This window comes from Chinchilla lanigera, unplaced genomic scaffold (genome assembly GCF_000276665.1).
Source record: "Chinchilla lanigera isolate Chin_1 unplaced genomic scaffold, ChiLan1.0 scaffold00043, whole genome shotgun sequence".
Lineage (NCBI taxonomy): Eukaryota > Metazoa > Chordata > Mammalia > Rodentia > Chinchillidae > Chinchilla > Chinchilla lanigera.
The window spans coordinates 14,189,194-14,211,193 of NW_004955444.1; the positions used below are offsets into that span (position 1 = coordinate 14,189,194).

The following is a 22,000-nucleotide window of genomic DNA, read 5'->3' on the forward strand; positions in this document are numbered from 1 at the left end:
AAGGAAGTAATCGACTTCCACTCTCTTAGAACTGACCTCCTTCATGGATCATGGCTGACACATGATGAAGGTCCATGGCAGGGAAATTCCAAACTAAAATCCCTTCAGGAAAATAATGAATACAGGATCATGACCAGGGCTGAACATCAGAATCCCCGGATTTGTGGAGGAGAATTTTTCCAGTAGAACTTTTAATTAAACATGGAAACAGGCTGAGAGCTTCACTGCATGAATGTCTGTGCTCTAGGAAACAATAGAATACAACCTGATGAGGGACACAAGTATTTATTTAACAAATATTTTTGAGCACTTCATGGGAGTTGTGTTCATAGTACCTGTGATACAGCAGTAAACCAAAAATACAAAAATCTTTGCCCACATGTACCTTGCAACAAATAGACATATATTAGGTGATGTGAAAGTTTTGAAATGAAATATTTCCAGGGAGTCCCAGGGTAGAGTAAGAGCACCGTTATTTCACACAGAACAGTAAGGTGGTGTTATGGCTGTGTCTAGAAGTCCCTCACAAAGCCTCATGCGGTCATGGGTGAGGCTTTTTCAGAGGTGGCTGGATCTACAGTGTGTGATTGATTCAGGGTGGAATGCTAGGCTCAAGGGCACTAGGATTAAGGGTGTGAGTGTTACCTGCCCTAAGTAGCCTATATAAAATAAAAAGGGCAGAAAGGTAATGCTAACGTCTCCTGCTTATTGCTTTTGCTGTCTTCTGCCACCATTAACTGCTTCTTCTCTGTAATGCCACCCTGCCTTGGAGCCAGCCAATTATAGACTGAAACCTCTACAAACTGTGAGAATTAAGTTAACCTTTCCCCCTTTACTTTGGGTGTTGGGTATTTTGTCTCAGCAATGAGAAAAGTAACAAGAAAAGGTAGCTTTTGTAGATACCTAAAGGAACTAAGGAAGTAATCCACGTAGACACACGGGAATGATGGTCCTAGATGGATAAACAATGGGGTTGTAGGTGCCTAATGTTTCTTCTACAAGGGACATAAAAAGGCCAGCGAGGTTATGATGCAATGGAGGAATTAAAAATGTATGTTAATAACTGGATAGAAGGTATAATGAAGGAGAAGCCTGTTCAGGGTGTTGTATGCCTTTTTAAAATTTCATCTTTTACTCTGCAAAAGACAGGAAGTCACCAGGGGATTTTGAGTGCAAGAGTTTGGCTGAGGTTAGCACCAAAGAACTACTTATTTGAAGGACAACAGTTGTCTGCATAGTAGCCTCTACTGGCCACTTTCAAGGTTATGGAGTATGGCCCTCAGGAGAACAGTTCACCAAAGTGGAAAAGTAGCAATAGCTGACTGTAAAATGACTTATTTTTTATGATGCATGTTTACAATGGTTCTTACTCTTTCATAAAGTTTTAATCTTTAGCAACAGCCATATCAGAAAAATTAAAACTACAATAATGATCAAATATATGCTAAAAAGAAAAATACAACATAAAAGAGAATAAATGTGTGATCAAGTTCACTAAAAAAGGAAAGGAATTTTTTAATGAGTACAGAGTAAGGGCATGTAAAAAGACAAATTTTTAGGCATACTGATGGGAGATTTGAGGAATTTCTGTTAAGATACTCTCAATCTCCTCCAGAGCATATTTTTGCAAAAGGTTAATTTGCTTAGAGAATGATTCTAGAGCTGGAATTGGGGACGGGAAGCAGTTGGCAAACCTTTGAAATAGCTGTAATGGGAAACAGTGTTGAGAAGGCAGTCGAAATTGAAGACCATAAAAATATAATGTCACCATTGCTCACATTTATGTGATTCCCTCCAGCATCCCCAGCATCTCAGAAACCGGAATGGGCAGACGTTCGGATTAAACCAAGTTTCTGAACTGCGGTATAATGTGGAACAGGCTCGAGGAGGCCAGGAAGGACTACGGGAATGAAATTTGTCCTCTCACCTTAGCAGCTACACAAGTAGATACAATGTGTGAAAGAAAACTTTCAGGTATTCACCAACAGACAATCCAAAGCAGTGATCTCTGAGAAAAACAAATAAGTTGAGATCTACAGTTGACTGTGTTAACTTACTGTAGAAACTTTGCATACCTCAGGGAGAGGGTAAACCCAATCAGAACCCAGAGACCTTGCTGAGTAGAAGAGACTGAGTTCAGGAAGGCCCCAGTGGCTAGAGTTTGTGCGGAAGAAAAAAAATCTTCACAGGAATGAGCTGCTCCAGAAGGCTGCAGAGAATTTGTGTTGAGTGTTTGACTATGGACTGATCTGCACATACATGGTGAGAATGAAGTATCAGAAGCTGCACAAAGAACTGTAAAAAGTGTAAGAAAGAAGGGAGAGAAGTACAGTGATCTTCGTGATTGACATAGGGTTGGGAATCAATCAGGAATAGTAGAAAGACCTCTGCCTGCTAGGAAGAATCACATAGCTTCTAGAAGAATATTACCTCAATAAGCGGGAATCTAAAGGTGTCCTTTTTATTGAAATAAATTAAATTTTATTTAATTTTGATGAATTAAATTAATTTATAAAGTCTTTGAAACTTTGAAGCCTATATAGTACTCATAAAACCTGATTCTTCACTGTATCCTATGAGAGAGCCAACAATCTTTTTTAAATATACATTACAAAACTCACAGTGTCTACAAAAATGTAAAACAAAACATAATTCCTGCAAAAATCAGTGAAATGAAACTATAAGCCAGGAGATAAATTAAATAATATAAATAGGCAAAGAAATTATAGAGAGAATTATCAGATACTATAATCAGATTCTATCAAATAACATTAAAGCCACTATTAGAAATATATTCCTTATGTTTAAAAAATGGAAAAATCACAAAAAATATGGAGAAGAGTAATGGAATTTTAGAGTGAAAACTACAATAATATGAAATTTAAAATCTATTGACTGGAATTAAGAGTAGGCGTGGTAGAAAAGTGAATTATGAGACACAGCCGTAGAAACTTTGTAAGGTGCAGTAGCAGAAACTTTTCAAAATGAGACTGAGTGAAATAGTACTGAATAAAATAAAAAATAAAAACTATGCTATGCATCAGACTTGTGGAAAATTTCAATGATTAGCATAATTAGAATCCTAGGAGGACAGTAAAGATGTGAAGAGATAATTACAGAAAACTTTTCAAATTTGGTGAAAATTATAAACTGACACATCCAAATATTTAACAAAGTTCAGGCAGAAAAAGTTAAAGAAGACTAGATGAAAAATATAATCAAACTGCATGGGAGGAATGACAATGAAGTGAACATCTTATAAACACTCAGAGGAAAAAACAGATAGAATATTTACAGGAGAACAAAAGACGTCAGAATTGATACCAGAAACCCTAAAAGCCTGGAGACAACTGGTTAATTTTTTTGAAATATGAATGATCAAAATCTTGGCAAGCTAGAATTCTCCATCAAAAAACATCTTTCTAAAATGAAGGCAAGATTTCTGGCTTCCTCTTGGAGTGTAGAAAGCTGAAAAAAAAATCATTCCAATAAAAAAAAAATAAGAAAAAAGTAATGCTATGGTTTGAATATATTCCCTCAAAGAGTATGTGTAGGAAGGTTTTCCTCAGTGCAGCAATGCTAAGAGGTGAAACTTTTGAGAGGTGATCAGACTATGCCCTCTCCAAAGCCATTAATAAGTAAATGCCAGTTATACAAGAGCTGGATGTTGTATGATTCTTTTTGTCTATCTCTGTCTCTGTTTCTGTCTCTCTGTGTCTGTCTGTCTCTCTCTTTCTCTCTCTCTCTCTCTCTCTCTCTCCCCTCTGCCCTTTTTCCTCTGTTATGAATTGGACACAGAATTTTTCCAAAGGATCATGTGTTGAGGTGTTGGTCTCCCATGAAGCAATGTTCAGAATTAGGGCTTTGGAAGATGATTGGATCAGGTGGGATCTAACTTTGTGAGTGGATTAATCTATTGTGTTCATAATCTGATGGTTTTAAAGAAAGTGATAGAAATTTAGGAAGTGGGTCTTAGTTGAAGGGAGTGGATTATGGTGGCATGGTTTTGAGGACTATACCTTGATCCCAGCTCCTTCCTCTCTGCTTCTGTATGCTTTCTAGCTGCCATAGGTGAGCAGATTTCCTTTGCCATGCCCTTCTGCCATGATGTTTCTTGCTAAAAGCAATAGAGCCAACCTGCAATGGACTGAATTATCTGTCAGCTGAAAAAAAAAATCCTGTTTTAAGTTGTTATTTGCAGGCATTTTGTCATTGCAATTGAAAGCTCACATGTCCTCTCACCTTTGTCCAGGTGACGTCTTCCATTATATTATGGTGCAGCAAGAAGGCCTTCACCAAGTGCATCTTAATCTTAGACTTCACAGCTTGCAGAATTGTGAGAAGTAAACTGGCCTTTTAAGTAATATCCCCAATCTCTGAGATTCTGGTCCAGCAACACAAAACAAATTAAGAAAGACAACAGTATATAAAATGAAAAAGTCATCTGGATGTGGTGGTGCATGCCTGTGATACCGGTACTCTGAGAGGCCGAGGTGGGAAGATCCCAAGTTCAAGCCCAGCCTGATGACTCAATGAATTAGGAAGACTCTGTCTCTAAATAGAAAAGTAAAAAAGACTGAGGATAAACTCTGTGTGAAGGCTCTGCATTCAATCTACATACACAGAAGTCCAATAACCTTTTTCTTTGAAAATATTAAAATACTCAGGTGATAAAATTCCAAATTAGTCTAAAGTCTAAGGAAAGGTAGATGCTTTCAAGAAAAAAAGTCAGGATGAGATTTGCTTACCTAGGAAGAACACCAGCTACCACACAAGGTGGCAAGAATAAATAACTAAAAATTTTCAATAAAATGCTAAATATTGAATGTGAGTTATTGTGAGAGTACAGAACCAGTGCAGCCACAGCCAATAAGGAAAAGACAAACCCACCTGTTTCTTCTCTATGGCCAACATTAGTGACTCACAAGAAAGATGAGGACAAGCAGAGCAATTGGAGAAAGCTTTACTTATGGAATTCAAGGCAGGGGAACAAAAACTATGATAGAAAAGACTCAAAGCCAACCCACCTTGATACATCTATCATTTTATCTCTACAAAAACATGTAAGAAATCCTTCAATCACTTAAGGAAGAATACATATCACTATTAGGATACATGAGAAGACTCATGAAAGCTAAGAGAAGGAAACAGAGGAAAAAACACACTGCATTCTGGGGTTGGAAGGCAGGACAATATCTTGTCCCCAAGTCACTAGGGCAATCAGCAACTGGAGGAGGAGCAAGATTCTGAGAAAGGCCCAATCTGAGACTCAGGTGCACCTGGGTAAGACACATATCTGCCTGCAATGCAGATGGAACCAGAAAGGAGAGAATCCTCCCCTGCCCTGGGTAACCAACAGGCTCAAACCAGCAGAAAATCCGATGGAGGCATACTAGCGTTTCAGTGGGTTTACCATCTGAAGTGGAGTGCTGTAGTAAAAAAGAAAACAAACAAAAATTGGGTGTACATATCTATGAGCTCAGATTACTCTTTGAAGAAGCTTTGTATGAAAGAATGAAGCTAGGAGGAATACGCTCTTCAGGCAGAAGAAAGGCTATCAAGGCCTCAGAGGAGAAAAGCAATAGAGAACAAAGGTAGAACTCTTCTACCATTAAAGAAAAACGGTAGCAGAGACTAATGAAGATTTTTCAGATGCTTTGTTTCATAGGCTCACCACCCCCTTCAGGTTTCCTGCTTTTATACTTTAAACACTTCTTATTAATTATAAAATAACACACAGCTTTATTCTTTATTATGGGAACCAGGAGAAACAACAAAACATGGTCCTTGCCTTTAGAAGGCCGAGAATTTGGTTATAACAAAGGTTTCAAAGGAGCTCAGCTCTGAAGGTGTTATTTAGATTATAATGGTTGAGTTAACCTCGCTTGCTCTTAATTTTCCTATTAATAGAACACAGGATTTGAATTGTTTACTTTCTTTCCAGCTCTTGCATACCTAAATTGTCCCTTTTTAGCTTATTCCCTTAACCCTGCTTTAATACTTTAGGCTGTGACTCCCTCTTCCTATCTTATGTGGCATATGGAAGTGCTCAAGTATAAATTACTGTTGGTGTTGTAATCTGGTCATAAGATGATGAATTTGCTTTGTCTCCAGCTTTTGCCTCATTATACTTGGATGACTTTCTTCTTGGTGTACCATTTCAGGCTGAATAATCTATACCAATTCTTTTAAAATTATATGAAGAGCTAAGATATTACTTGGTAATTTAGCTAAACCTTTGGAATTTGAAAAGATATGTTTATTATAAAATGTGTAGTTGTTCTTGTCTACCAGCCGTATCATCTTATGTTATGTTCAAAAGACTTTCCCATGTGTCTACGTGGTAATGCTGAGTGAGAACTGACAAAAAGGCTCATAAATCAATCATCTGAGATACTGCCTTGAGTAACTGGGAAAACAGCAAACTGAACCCAAAACAATCACAATTAGGGAATAATAAAGATAATGAACGAAAGAAAATTGGCAGTAGGAGATAAATAGGAAAGAACTAATGCAACCAAAAATTGGTTCTTTTAAAAGATCCAAAAAAATTGATACATATATAGCTAAAATAGCCAAGGCAAAAAGAGAACGCACAAATTACCAGTTTGCAGGATGAAAGCAGATGTATCACAACACACTCCATTGCTACTACAACATTTTTTAAATTATGCCCTTTAGTTCAACAACTTAGATGAAAAGTAAAAAATTCTTAAAAGACAAACTGCTAAAGCCTATTCAAAAAATAGAGACAACTAGAATACTCCTACATTTACTAAGGAATTGAATCCATCTAAAATTTAGAACCTAAATAAGCAAACAAAAAATATGCACACACATACGAAGAAAATCCTTCAGGCCCACATAACTTACCTGGTTAAGTCTATGAAATATTCAATGGAGAAATATGTTAATATTACATAAACTTTTCCAGGACACATAAAAGGTGGGAATACTTACCTACACACTTTATGATATCATGCCTTTTTACCAAAAGCAGTTAAAGACTTTAATACAATAAACTGTCCAGCTTTATACCTTGTGAATATTGATGCAAAATTCTTAGTAAAATATTGTTAAGTTGAATCCAAATTAAAAGGATGATACACAGTAAAGTTTATTTCAGGGATGCAGGCTTGGTACACTGTTCAAAAACAACAATTCATTATATCAATAGCCTATTTACCTAAATAGATGCACGAAAAGCATAGTACACAACAAACATGAAAATTAACTGAAAACATTTCACAAACCTAACTTTAAAATTCAGGTCTTACTAAATCTAAAACTATAAACATTTCAGAGAAAAGAAAAAAATTATTTAATTTTGGCAAATATTTTTTGATAAATCACCAAAACTATAATCTAAAAAAGAAAATGTTAAACTTGACTTTATCAAATTAACAACTTCAATTCTTCAAAAGAATTAAATGACTACACAGACTACATGAGTATAATTACAAGTTGTATTATCTGATGAAAAACTGGTGTCCAGATATTTAAATATGCTCAGACAACAAAAATAAGAAAACAAATTTACCAATTAAAAGAAAGGTATAACAGTTACTTTGCCTTTGAAGAGATGATGGAAAAAATAGACACAAAAAAATATTCAACACCGTGAGTCATTAGGAAAATGCATATTAAAATCACAGTGATGTATGCAGTATACCAATTGGAATGACTAAAATTTGAAAAAAATCAATAACAAACTGATGATAAATGCTGGCAACAGTATGGAGCCATTAGAACTTGCACATACTGCTGTTGGGAAAGAAAAATAGCAGAAGCACTTTGAAATACAATTTTGACAGTTTCTACTGAAGTTAAGATGTGTTTATCATAATCAGACAATCTCTCCTTTTTTATTTCCCAAGAGAAGTGAACTCCTATACTCAAAACACTTTTAGGCAAATGCAGAAGTTTAACTGGTGAACACTGAATCTGTTGGTAACTCAAATGTACTTCTGCTGATGAATGGATAAACTGTTGTATAACCACAGAATTACTTATTATTTAGCAAATGAAAATGAATCCCTGATACAAATAAGATGGATGAACTTCAAAAACAACAGTCTAAATGTATTGGCTACCTAACACTTGACTCCATTTATATAATATTCTGGAAGTAGCAAAATTGTAGCAAGCTATCTGAGTGAAGGGAGTGGGTTCAACACAGAGGTAGAAGAGGGAAGTTTTTGGTTGTTGGAAACATTCTGTATCTTGACTGTTACGGTTGCCCAACTGTATTCGTGCATCGAAGTTCATATGTCTATGTGTTTTAAAGGCTCACATTACTGTATGTAAATTATACATCAATGAAGCAGACTATAAAAAATGCTGAAATCATCATTCTAGGCTGTACATATAGATCACATTTTCCTTACTCTAAAAAAAATTTTTAAACTCATCTAAAACAAAACATATACACTCTTTGACTATCACTGTTATTTCTGGGGAATTCTTACACAAATGTTGATCAGAAGCACACACATTAGATACATATAGAAGCATAAATGTAAGCCAAATCTGTGCAATGTAGACTGTTGAATTAGGAAAAATTACCAAATTAATGTATTAAACAATAAAAGAATCTAAGACAATCATTAAGAGACTATTTGTTCTTTGTGTGTGATTTCCTAAAAGGCCTTAGTTTTTTCCCAATTTTTATTTTCATTAGTACATGCTTGTAGTACCTAATGATTACATTCTTCATTAGGAGTTGATACATAGACATAACATACCTTAATTCTCTTTTTCAACACCTTTCCCTGTCCTCTCTCTCTCCTCCCTCCATCTCTTCTTCCTCATCCCATTTGCAAAAGATCTATCTCCCTATTTCCTATTATTTATCTTTTGACTTTTATTTGTATTTTTGGCTCCTCATAAAAAATACACCCTTCAATACTTAAGCTAATGTGCTTAGATTAATTATATACATCCATTATGAGTATTGTGCTTTTAAACTGCTATCATTTAGGGATTTAAAAAAAAAAACAGGAGAGGAGAAAAGAGAGAAATTATCAGCACAGAAAAAGTAGAAAATACATACCTGAGTTTATACAGTGGAATAATATTCAGCATTAATAAAAAGAAGGATTCTTTGTAGTATTCTCCATGTGGTCTGGGTTTTGTTCATGAAATCTTTGCCTACACCTATGTCTTCAAGAGTTCTACCTATTCACCCTTCCAGCAAAGTTAGTATTTCTGTTTTAATATTTAGAACTTTGAACCATTTTGACTTTAGTGCATGGTGAGAAACATGGGTCTAGTTTTAGTCTTTGGTTTGTGGAAAGCCAATTTTTCAAGCATATTTATTAAAGAGGCTATCTTTCTTCCAGTGAACCTTTTTGGTCCCTTGTCAAAGATAAGGTGGCTGAGTTTGATTGGAATTGTTTTTGTAACTTCTAATCTGTGCCACTGATGCTCTGGTCTGTTTTTGTTGGTTGGTTGGTTGGTTGGTTGGTTGGTTGGTTTTCTACCAATAACATGCTGTTTTTATCACAGTAGCTCTGTAGTATAATTTCAAGTCTTGGATTGTGATGCCCCCAGCCTTGCCTTTGTTGCCTAGGGTTGTGTTTACTATTATATGTCTTTTCCAGTTCTAAATGAATTGTAGGAACATTTTCTTTAGTTTTGTATGGTATGTCAATGGTATTTTCACTGGGGTTGCATTAAATTTGTATAACAATTTTGGAAGTATACTCATTTTCACCATATTGTTCCTTCCTACCTGAGAACAAGAGATATCTTTTCATTTTCTGACATCCTCTTTGATCTCCTTTTTCAGAATACTCTAGTTTTCAATATAGGGACCTTTTACTTCCTTTGTTAAACTCATTCCTAAGTATTTCATTTTTTCAATGCTATTGTGAAAAGTGTTATTTCTATAATTTCTCTCTCAGGGTTTTGTTGTTTGTGTCCAGGAATCTATTGATTGTTGAGTGTTGACTTTGCATCCAGGTATGCTACTGAATTTAGTTACTAAATCTATAAATCTTTTAGTGTTTTGGGGGTCTTCTATGTAGAGTATCATGTCATCTGCAAACAATGATACTTTAACTTCTTATCTTCCTATTCTTATTTCTTTTATTTCTTTCTCTTATCTAATTGCTCTGGCTAATGTTTCAAGAGCTATATTCAATGGGAGTAGTGATAATGGATATCCTTGTCTTGTTCCTGATTTTAGAGTGAAATCTTTCAGTTTTTGACAACTTAGTGTGATGTTGGCTGTTGGATCTCACCATATTAAAAAGCTTTTTCACAGCAAAAGAATTTACAAAGAGAGTAGAAAGACAACCTACAGAGTGGGAAAAAATTTAAGCCAGTTGTCCTTCAGACAAAGGTGTAATACATAAAAATGTATTCTAATACATAAAAAACTGAAAAAATCAATTGCACCAATTTAAAGACCCAATCCAAAAGTGGGCACCTGAGATGAATATAAACTTCTTAGAGAAAGAAATACAACCATCAAATAAATATATGAAAAAATGTCCAATGTCACTGGTCATTCAAAAGATGCAAATTAAAACAACACTGAGATTTCATCTCACTCTAGAAAGAATTGCTGTCTTCAAGAAATCAACCAATAACAAATTCTAGAGGGGCTGTGGGGAAAAAGGAACCCTTCTCCGTGGTTCATTGGAATATAGACTGGTGCAACCACTGTGGAAATCAGTGTGGAGATTTCTCAAAAACTAGGATTAGTTTGACTGAGCTATTCCCTTTCTGGGTGTCTTCCTGGAAGAATTCAAAACACCATATCACAGTTACATATGCACACCCATGTTTACAGAAGCACAGTTTGTAATAATAGTTAAATCTTGGAAACAAGAACCAAACCAAAGAATGAATAGAAAAGATGTGATTTTTTTTTTTTTTTACAGTGGATTACTTCTCAGCCTGAAGATGAATAAACTTGAGACATTTCTAGGTAGATAGATGCACCTTGAAACTGTACTCTTAATGAAATAAATTGGATACACAAGGGTAAATATTGCCTTCTCTGGTGTGAGGAAACAAAAGTGTAAATAAGGGCCAAAGTATATAATAGGCACTGTGAAACAAGAAGAAGTTGTTCAAAAGAAATGGGAACTAGGGAGGAGGAAGGGAAAAAAGAGAAAAAAAGGAGAAAAGGAGAAAAAATTGAAAGCAAAGCTCCATAAATAAGGAGAAGAGAGGCTGAAGGGAGGTAAGGGCAATGGGAAAAAAGGAATCAAGATATATATAATGTACAGGTACAAATTCCCTATGATGAATGTGATCCTTATGTGTATCTAAATTATACCATTAAAATTTAAAAATTAAAAGAGAAAAAAGAAATTCTGTCATTTGTGACAACATAAATGAATTAGAAGGACATTATGCTATAAGAAATAAACCAGACATAGGAGGATGAATACCACACAACGTCCTTACTATATGGGATCTAAAACAATCAAATTCATGGATGCAGAAAGTCAAATGGTGTTCACAGAGGTTGAGTGTGGGAGGAATGGGAACATAAATGCACCACATTTCGTTTAGATGGGAAGGAGTAAGTTTCTTTGAGATTGACTGTTCATCATGGCACTATCAATAATAATCTACTGAATATCTCAAAATTGTTGAGTTACCTTAAGTGTTCTCACCTCAAAAATGTTAGGTATTTAAGTAATTGACATATTTAATTAGCTTCATTTGACCATTCTACATTAGATATATGTGTATCATAACTTCATGCTGTGTCCTATAACTATACACAATTAAAATTTCTAATGATAAAAAGTGAGAAGGTAAATTCATACTTGATAACATTTGCCATTTTAGAAAAATTGATTTGAATAAGGATGAGAAGACTTCATTTTATGTAAATTTATATATTATTTTATTTTAATGGCCATAGGTTACTTTTGTGAACAACTAAAATCTAATGTAATAAAATAATTAAATGAAATACCTTTTTGAGTATTACACCAAATACAGTTCATATTAATGAGGTAACTGAAAAGAACTTTTGTTGATATTTATTATCAAGCTAGCTTTAATTTCTTAAACTACACATAGCAACATGATCTGCAGCATAGAGTCAACCCCCTCAGAGCAAAGGCTAGTTCTACCACTATTAGCAGTGTGACTTTGGATGAATTACTTCTGTTTCAAAACTCTCCTTTGTAAAATGCAGATAATGCTTATGGTATCTAATTCATTCAGGACTTTATGAATATTAAACATTAGTGTGTTTAAAGAACTAAGTACAGTATTTGATACATAGTAAACAGCAAATTGGTGTTGGGGTTCTGACGTTTGACAATCATTCTCCTTCTAAACTTTGAAGTAAAACAGAAGTTATTATTATAATTGCTTCTAATAGATTATTAAAATCTAAGAATCTAAGCAAATTTCTTTTATTTCTTTCTGTCATTCAAGTGAAAGTAATAACCAAAATCTATAGACAGAATTCTCTAGCACACTGCTTTTACAAATAAAATTCTGACAAAACTGTAGTCCCGAAATTGTTTCTCTACAAAAAGGAAAAGGTATGTTTTTTGCTTGTAATTCAAGCTGAATATTAAGTCTGATACTTTTTTCCATTTTCTTTACTTCTTTGTCCAAAATTGTGCCCAGGTGCAGAAAAGGGTTTGAGTTAGTAGAAGGGAATTCACTGCCATCTAAACTCCATATGGTCACAAGAGATACCAGAAAATGAAAGAAGGTTCAGTCAAAAAGATACTTGCAATAAAACTGAATTTTTAAAGCTACATCTGTCATATTATTTGTGCCACATGAATCATTTGGTTGCAGTGAGGACAAAAGCAACTTAGTGCTGGGACGGCAGCATGTGTGTGTGTGTCCATCTGTGTGTGTGTGTGCATGCGTGTGTGTGCATGTGTGTGTGTGTGTGTGTGTGTGCATGTCCATGTGTGGATGTGCCTGTGTGTCTTTCTCTAAGAGTCTATGCTATTCTACCCAGGAGCTGCAAAGTGAGGTTGGCCTGTGCAGATAAAATGTAGTACTTCACAACTGTAACGCTCGAGTTTAGTCCCCATGGGAAGGAAATCGTTTGTATTTGGAGTTGTCTTTGTTGACATTTTCCTGTGGCTATGAAAAAAGGGTTTTTTAAATCTTTTTCCAAATTAGCTCGTCTTCTTTTTCCCTCCTCCCCTCACTTGTCACTTCCAATGACAAGAAAAGAAACTTTCAGGACAATAAATGCAGCCGAACCATGAATAAAAATAAAATGGAATTGCTCTGAGACTCGTATGGTGTGGCTACAGCAAAGCAGATCCCGGAGAGCTGGAGTCATAGCATCCTGAGCATCTGCAGCACTCCTCCTTGGAGAGCGCATACTAATCATCTCTCTTCATGGTCAGTAACCACATAAGGACAACACCAGACGATGCCAGTGGTTTTGGTCCTGTAACATTTATATGCTTCCCCACAAAGATAGTCATGCCAGATAATATTCGTCAACCTTGTCCTTGGTCTTCTCTGCTGATTGAGGCAGATGTTTATTTTCCATCTGTACTATATGTCAGTGCAACTGCAGCCTTCATCTGGCAAAGGGTGCCTGTGATATTATGAGGCCATCACATAAGCTGCTGGAAAGATTACTCTGGTGAATAAAATCAGTTTATGGCTAAAAACATTTATTCTTCATTTTGATAAGCTCTTAACAAATGGAAATTTGCTTTCTTACACTTTTGCCAAGCATAGGACCATGTTTATTTCTCGCTATATGGGTCACGAAGGATTCCCAGCTGTTAGCTAGAGTCAGTTGTGCATTGCTGCACTCAACAACATCTGTTTCACAAAAACAGTATCCAGCTTTTAGCACTCAAATGGAGGTTAGACCATATGCCGGCAGACCACTTAGTTTTTACCTTGGGAAACAACTTTACTCCAGTCAAGGTAACAGAGGAAAAGCTGAATATTTAAATGTTACCAGGCTTCAGTCACATCTTCATATGTGCTTGTCATTTCCCACTATATATACTGAAATTATTTCCAAGCATATACTGCAAGCTGTTCCTCTGTTTAATTATTAATCGGAAGAAAGTTTGTTTGCAAAACAATTGAAATGTATTTTGTGATCAACACTGTTGTTGAAAGTTGTGCCTTTAGATGATTTTGCAAGTAGGGCATCCAGGTGAAATGCCTGTACTTGTTAGCTACGGACAGAAGCCAGTCAGGCTGCTGGCCTCTAAGTAATGAGTGATATAACAGAAAATGGCAGAATATCAAACATCTCATGTTACAAAATTCTCTTCACCGTTTGACTCTTCTCTTGGTTTCCATATGTTAATGATTATAATTTAAATAAAACAAAAAATAAAATTTGTACCTTGAGTCTATTTTACAAAAAACTTGAAGAAACATGTTCAAATTTGTGTTCAACGCAGATTAAAATTCACATGGGTTTTCAAATTTCTATCCTCGTTGGCAGTCTCCAAATCCTTACAAAGATACCTCACTTGTTTCCTCGAAGTGTAGCAGTAGTTTACCAACACTGATAATCTCATGCATGATCTTAGAATTTTTCCCATGGATGGAGAATATGTAAGAAAGAATATTAACAAATACTGGAATTCCATGTCTCAGTTTCCAATTTTCTTCATTCTGAAAGTGAAGACATTTAGTTCTATGTATTGCTATAATCCAAGAGCTTATATTTTACAATAGTATATAACAATTACTCAAAGAATATTTCTTTTCTTTACCCCATGGATATAAGTATTATTTTTAAAGGATTTCTTTAATGCCTCATAGACACTAAAAGATTTTCTTAACTCAAAACTATATGAAATCAGAGCATCAAGAAGCTCTTATCCAGACCTTGATTGGGGATCATCTTCAGTCTTCTGATTCCATTTTCAATGAAATTAAGAAGTATGTTTATCTCAAACTCATTCTTCACAGAGACTCCAGAACAATCCAGCTGAAAACCATTCAGAAATAACCATCTCTAATCATTATATTGTTTTGTTTTGCTATCTATAAATTTAATTAAGATTACAAATTCATTTCTGGATTAATTGCATAACTATAAAGCAGAAATAAGATGGATTATTCACATCTGTAGGCCATACTTATTCTTAAACTTGGTAACATTCTACTTTTTAGAATTCCACCTTTCAAAAGGTAAGCCCAGACTAAAGCCAGACAAAAATGTGTATCTATCCAAGTTTATCTTTGGTCCCTCCCTCTATAATTGAGCTTTCTCCTTTTCTTGACACCTGAAGTTAACTATTTTTAAATTACATCCAAAGAACTTCACTTCACTTGGTTATCAACAAAATCTTTCTGAAACATTTGCTAGTGAAACTCAAGTCATCCATTTCATTCAGAAATAGTTTCATTTTGTAAATAACCTCGGGAAGGAGGAATGGTGGAGATGACAGTGAGCATGGTAATCAGTGATAAATAACCCTGTTCATAAACTTGGCTCTCTTAACAAGTACCACAATGAGCCAGTATGAACTTAAGCTGTCCACAGCTCAAACATTTGTTTATACCAAATAGAAACTGTGGCATATCAATGTCCAGTAAGCCAAGGCAGTAGAAATAAGTAAATCTTATAACAGATTCAAGCCAGGAACTGGAAAACAGAAATCAAAATCATTCTTTCTGTCTCTCTGAGGCAAGGGGACTACTGGCTGTCTCTGAAGCACAGCATGTGCCTTGCCAAAAACACTGCAACAGACATGCCCATGCACGGCAGGAGATGATTGTGCAGCCCTTGACTTTATGCAACTTCAGTCTCCAATACCAATAGGGTTCTAATTCCAAACTGTAAGGAGAAATTACTGATTGGCCAATTTCTGATTGGCCCAAGTAGAGTCACGTGTCTAACACGGGTGTATTTAAGTTGGCCAGTGGGGCCGCGATCGTGGAAAAAACATAGAAGCTATGTGTGGCCCTCCGTTAGGGGTTGTAAAGAGCACACTGTTCTCAGATATAAGGCTGTGACCAGAAATGATGAAGCTATGGCAATTAAAGAATAGCATGTGCACTGTACCTCAGGGAATTTATAAAATCAGTAATGACCCTCACTTTTTTTCAAGTGCAGAGCTATACGGAGAGACAGAGTAGTACTATGTAAACCAAGCTTATAGAGAGAGCAGCTGGGACTTGAGGATGTGATTGTTTTTATTGCAGCTCAATTATTGGTTAGTAAGGACCAGAGAGAGAGACAGAAAAAAAAAATGGAGGGAGACATGAAGTCCTTGTAGCAATTTTGGCCTCCAGCATAAAGATTTACAAGGCAACTGCATGATTAGGATGTAACTCAAGCAAAATAAAACCATGCTCTTTAATTCCCATTGGCGTAATCTCACTCAGTCCCAGGCAGCCATCATGTGATTAACTTCCTCAATTAAAAAGCAAACTTTCAACTCATAGTACCTTTTAGCCATGTTATAAAGAAAGACAAGCTTTTCTACTCAAATATATCTAAATTAAAAATGCCTGAAATGGACCCATGAAAAAAGTTAACAAACTCTATAGACATCACTTCCTTTTAGTTTCCAAAAACTTGATACTCTCTGTTTTTGGCTTAAATACATCATCTGGCTAATCTTAAGTTTATTGAATTCAAAAGCCTTTCAGAGGGATGTGGCATTCTTAGAACTGTTTTTAAATATGACTCAGTAAAGACATTCATATAAAAACCACTTAGTTGTTATGCACTCATTGCCTTATATCAATTTATTATTTAAATTAACAATTAGGTGCAATCAAAAGAAAGAATAAAAAGCAAGAGACAATCTAAAATAACACTTGCAGGTTTCTAGGCTTTTGAAAAGAACACTGGGAAATATTAGTCATTATCTGTTAATTAAAAAATAATCTTACTTTCTTAAATAAAAAGAATTCATAAATGTTTGTCTTTAAATAACTAACAGAGACTGAGAGTAACTTTTTAAGAAGATTAACAAAGTGATTTCTTTTTTATCATCTCTCATGATTGTGCAATGCTTTGAGTATACTTACCCTTCATTGTTGACTTAAACTAGGATTGGTGTGTATCATTGGCTTTCTGTTCTTTTGTATTTTCAAACACAGAGGAAATCTTCCAGATGTTCATCATGAAAATCACAAAACTTGAAAATGAAGGGAGGTGTTACTAAGAATTATTTCAGGACAACTGATGTAACTGGGATAGCATTACCTTACTTATAGAGCACTTTGTAATCTTTCTCTCTGGTTGTAACTGAAGAAAATGGTCCATAAGCTCTTTCAGAAGTGTTTTGATAGAATCAGTGTTTTTCTTTGTAGTCTGCATTTGAAAAAGATTTTATATATATATATTATATATATACCAACACAACAGGTTTGAGAAACTACATTGTTTGCCATTAACATAGACTGCTAAAGACTTTCACAACAAACATGTCCTTGAACTTTGACATGGTCACCTATTTCCTATTTGTTATTCATTTATAGGATAATTATGGAGAATTTCCTGTACTTGGGATGCGGTGATTAGCTGGGCTGTGTGGAGAATAGTTCAAGAAACAAGGAAACAAGAGAACACCTTGGAGTAGCACCAAGCCCTGGTATGTGGGTGAGACAGAATTTGAAGGATGGCTTTTTCAAGAAAAATGTGATGATGAATTTGCTGTGTACATCCACGTACACAAGGGTAGACAGTAAGAAGGGGCATCTATGAAGATGAGCTATAATCTGGGGAAGAAAGTGGAGAAAGAAGAGTATGCAAGCCTTGAAAATAGACTAAAGAGACGTGAATGCAGTTTCATGTGTCTGGGGCATTTGCAATGAAGGAGAATGTAAACAGATTACAGATATTCAAGGAAAGAGAAGGAGACCAATTTGAAGCCTGAAGCTTAAACTAGGTAAAAAAGCATGATATAAATTAAGGAAAGACTAATGAAAATGCTGGACCATGGAAACTCAAGGAACTTCCAAATTCCACTGCACAGTATCTACCTTGGGCAGAAACAAAAAGAATATCCATTCCCAACTGTTTAAATCTTTTAAATTATGTAATTTTTGCCTGTCTATTCTAATTCATTCAGCTGCAAGGGCAAGTGTTCTGCTGCCAGAGTCCTGACGGACAGCACTTACCACTGGTTCCCTCGTGGCGGGCAGGGGTTACCGCCCCCCATGCCTCCACAATGTGCCTCACAAGGGGCCTCCTGCTGTGCCTAAGCCAAGTTCAGTGTTGTAGGAATCTTTTGCTTATTTCCTGTCTCTGTCTCTGTATACCATTTTGAAAGAAAAATGAATTTTGCTGAAAATAAGAAGTATAGTCGTGGGACATTTAATACGCTATGGCAATTGGAAGCAGTAACATGCTGGTGACATAGAACGTGTTCTATGATTGTGGCTGTGCTTTGCCAGTAGATATGGAAAATGTAGTATCAGTTAGTTCCATGGAGGAATGCTTCACTAGAAGGCCAGCATTACTTACAAATAAGAATCTTATGAGAAAGGTGTGGTGCACTCCCAGCACTAGGGAGGCTAAGCAAGAATATTACCACAAGTTTGAGGCCAGCCTGGTCTATATAGCGAGACTTTGTCTCAAAAGTAAAATCTATGAATTGCAAACTCTTCTTTTAGTTACAATAGGGTCAAACAGCCAAGGACACTGTCACAGCTCCTCAAACAGTAATTCCTCTCCCCTCTCCCCCTCCCTAGCCTCTCTTTTCGAATGGCTTTGAGACCCTTCCTTTTCCTGTATCATACTGGCATTGTCCTCTGCCTTCAGTATTACTCTCTCATTATGTATAGTCAGATGACAACTGGAAAAAAGTTTAAAAACTGACCAAAATCCCTAACTGCTAATGAGTCCTTTTGGACTAAGTTTGTCCCAATGGGTCTGGCTCCAGCAAAGAAGAAAGCAAAATATGTACTAAATTCAAGCCTGATTCTTTTATGTGAAAAGCTTATCTCTTTATACTTTTGTTGAAAGTTCAGTTAGGAACCAGATACTTCACTGACCATTCACTGTGGGCAGAGCCCTGTGTTCTTAGGCTCTGGGGTTCAAAAGTGTCGCTACTCTGTTCCTGCCCTTTCAGATCTCACAACCTGGTCGGAGGATTATAGTAATCATCAGTTTGCACAGAAGGTAGAGAAGGTACTAAATACTGTGTGTAGAAGATTTTAAAAACATTTCTTATCCAGGTGAAAATATTTTTCTGAAATTTTTAATGTCAAATCCTCCTTCACTGGCAGAGATGCGGGTGTGTACGTGCATGTACGCCTGGCAAACATATGATGAAGATTTTCTTAAGAAAATGAAGAAATGAAAGTACTTGTGGGAAAGGCACACACATCCCATTATTTAACTGTTTCTTAAACTGCAGTTTTAAGATGACAAAGAGTTTTATGATGTCTAGTTTATTAACTTTTCTAAACCAATTTTTTAAGATAGTGTTTTTGCCTTCATATGTACTGAATAGCTATTTCTGCTTTAATGACTTGCCTTTTAGCAATTGTTCGCTAATGTCACTGGGTTTGTCAGAAGCTCTCATATGACGCCTTAGGAAATTCTTCCTGTGGATGTACAATGTTTTTGCCAACTTGTTGCCTAGACAATAAGATAAGGACTATTTGCAGTCTAAACAAATAGTATTATCGCTACTGAAGATTTTATAGTCCTTGATTGGGACCAGCCCTGATTGCCTTAACACCACAGAATTTCCTGGCATTAACAGTGTAAAAATAATTCTCCTTTTCTCATGAAGCTGCTTTTTCACTACAAATGTTTCTAAATTTAGTTTTTTGATTCATCGTTTCTCCATAATTTTCTTCTCTCACACATTTCAATTCTCTTCACAAGATTTTGCTAATTTACAAGTTTAAAAAAGATATATCATTAATACTGTTAAAACAGAAAATATACATATTTCAGTTTGACAATCAAATGTAGTAACTGTGGATTTTTTGGTTGTTGAACAGTTGTTATATAACAATTACTGTGTCATAGTTTGTCATGCATTATATGAAAATCAACTCTAACAGCCTAATTCCGGGCTACTGTGAAGCTGCTTGGTAGCTCTGTGAGCGAAAGTGACACCATGGTGACAGAAGATTCAGTGCGGCTGCATGCACTTACCAAAGGGAGCTGACACGGCTTTCCCTGCAGGCTTGTGCACAGATCCTGTTCTATGAACTCTGGAAAAAGGCCAGACAGCATTGGACTTTCCAGTGTTGAACTTAACGGTATACAGCATCTTACCATTTATAATGGGAAAATTTTAAAATCAAAAATGTCTAGTTTTACTTAAGGGAAGGATATTAATTTGTATTAACAGGAGGTCAAAACTGTTCAACAAAGTCTGTTTTGTGGAGCAGTAACTTCAGGTAGTTGAAACATGATTTTGAGAGGAAGCTAAAATCTTTGTGGCCTAAAACTGATGACTTGAGTTGAACTAGGATGCGTTGGAGATGGGCACTCTTATTCAACAGAGCAAAAGAGAAGGGAATTTTGACTGCCAAATAAAAGTTCCACAGAAACAAAAGATTATATTATGGGAAATGAAATTCTTGGTATATGGAGTCACCAGATTTCCCTGATGTCTGAGGCTGATCAGCTTCTCACTTGACCCGGGTCTAGAAGGAAGTTCATAGGATTTCTCTCTAATATTTGTCATGTCTCGCCTTTGTAAGCCAGTGGTCTTAAATTTTGTGAGTCACTGGCCCTATACTAGGTGGAAATTCTCTCCTCAGGAAAAAAAATGCTAATTCAAACTTTTCCATGGAATTGAAGGAAAATTTTTCTCCTTCAAAATTCTCCATAAAGGGCCGGGGATATAGCTCAGCAGCACAAGCGCCTGCCTGGCAAGCACAAGGGCCTGAGTTTGATTCCCACTACCAAAAAAAAAAAATTCTCCATAAAATGTGTTTTATTCTACTGTACATCATGGAATCCTACCAAAGAACCTCTATTCCACACTGGACTCCAAGAAGGTGTGGAACCAGTGGAGGAGTCATTATATTCATGCTTTTTAACAAATAACAGTAATAATAATAATACTGATATGCATGTATGTATCTATCTATCTATCTATCTATCTATCTATATATATATATCATATAGCAGTTATTAAGCACTTAATGAGCACACATTCTTTTCCAAGCAAGGTATAGATAATTTAAGCTTTATTGCAACTGTTGAGGTCAGTTTTACCTTATCCCTTTTATATGGAAGAAAACATTTCAGAACAGCTACATAACTACTTCAAGAAATGAACTCTGAGGTGATAAAGCAAGATTCATACCCAGATGTTCTGACACAAAGACCTATTCGTACATGAAGGAAGAAATGGATTGGTTAATTAAAATCCTGTCCAAGTATCTTAAACCTTGAAATAGTAGGTTTAAATTACATCTTCCTTAGGTTCTACCCTTATTTAAATTTACCTAGGAGACAGTAACTCAGATTTCCTGTAGTTCAGATTCACAAGAAAAAAACATATGTCATTCTACAGTTAAGCAAGGAAAAGCCACTAAATTCCAGCTTTTCAGTTCTGTGGATTATAAAGACCAATAACTTCCTGATAGTTTTTTTTCATTCATTCCTTTTTATTAGGAAAAAGAACTCTATCCCACAGTTACTGAGGCAAAATTTCTAAACATCTAAGATAAATATATCTCATCATGAAGTTAGTTTTAAAGGTGGATCACAGATTTTTTCAATATTGGCTATTCCCACTAAAGAAATGAACACTATTGCAAGATTTCTATCTCACCTTCCCTTCACAACTGATATTTTTATTATGATTTTCCCCATTTTTAGTTTTGTATTTCATTTAATTTCTCCCTAGCCTGTAAACTTGATGAGCTTTCTATAAAGAAAGCAAGGAAAATATATAAAGGCAGAGTAGATTTTCCAGGTGGGTTCTCCCAAGCTCTCAGCTCTCTCATTAGAATAAAGATTTTACAGTTACATCTGCATGGGCCTTTAAAAAAAGAAAAAGCCATGTAAAAGAGAAATATAGAAAAGAGTCCTAGATATGTCGTCAGCCTCCACCACCATCATCCAGATGTAAAA

General features: G+C 35.6%; 1 long non-coding RNA gene across 1 annotated transcript; it reads right to left on the reverse strand.

The window, feature by feature from the left end:
* Positions 1–11,887: 11,887 nt before the first annotated feature.
* Positions 11,888–20,194, reverse strand: LOC102022237. Its single transcript, XR_262270.2, has 4 exons — positions 20,063–20,194; positions 16,975–17,260; positions 14,818–14,920; positions 11,888–14,601 (listed from the first exon to the last, which is right to left on the reverse strand). It is a non-coding gene; the product is annotated as an uncharacterized LOC102022237 (long non-coding RNA).
* Positions 20,195–22,000: the final 1,806 nt, after the last annotated feature.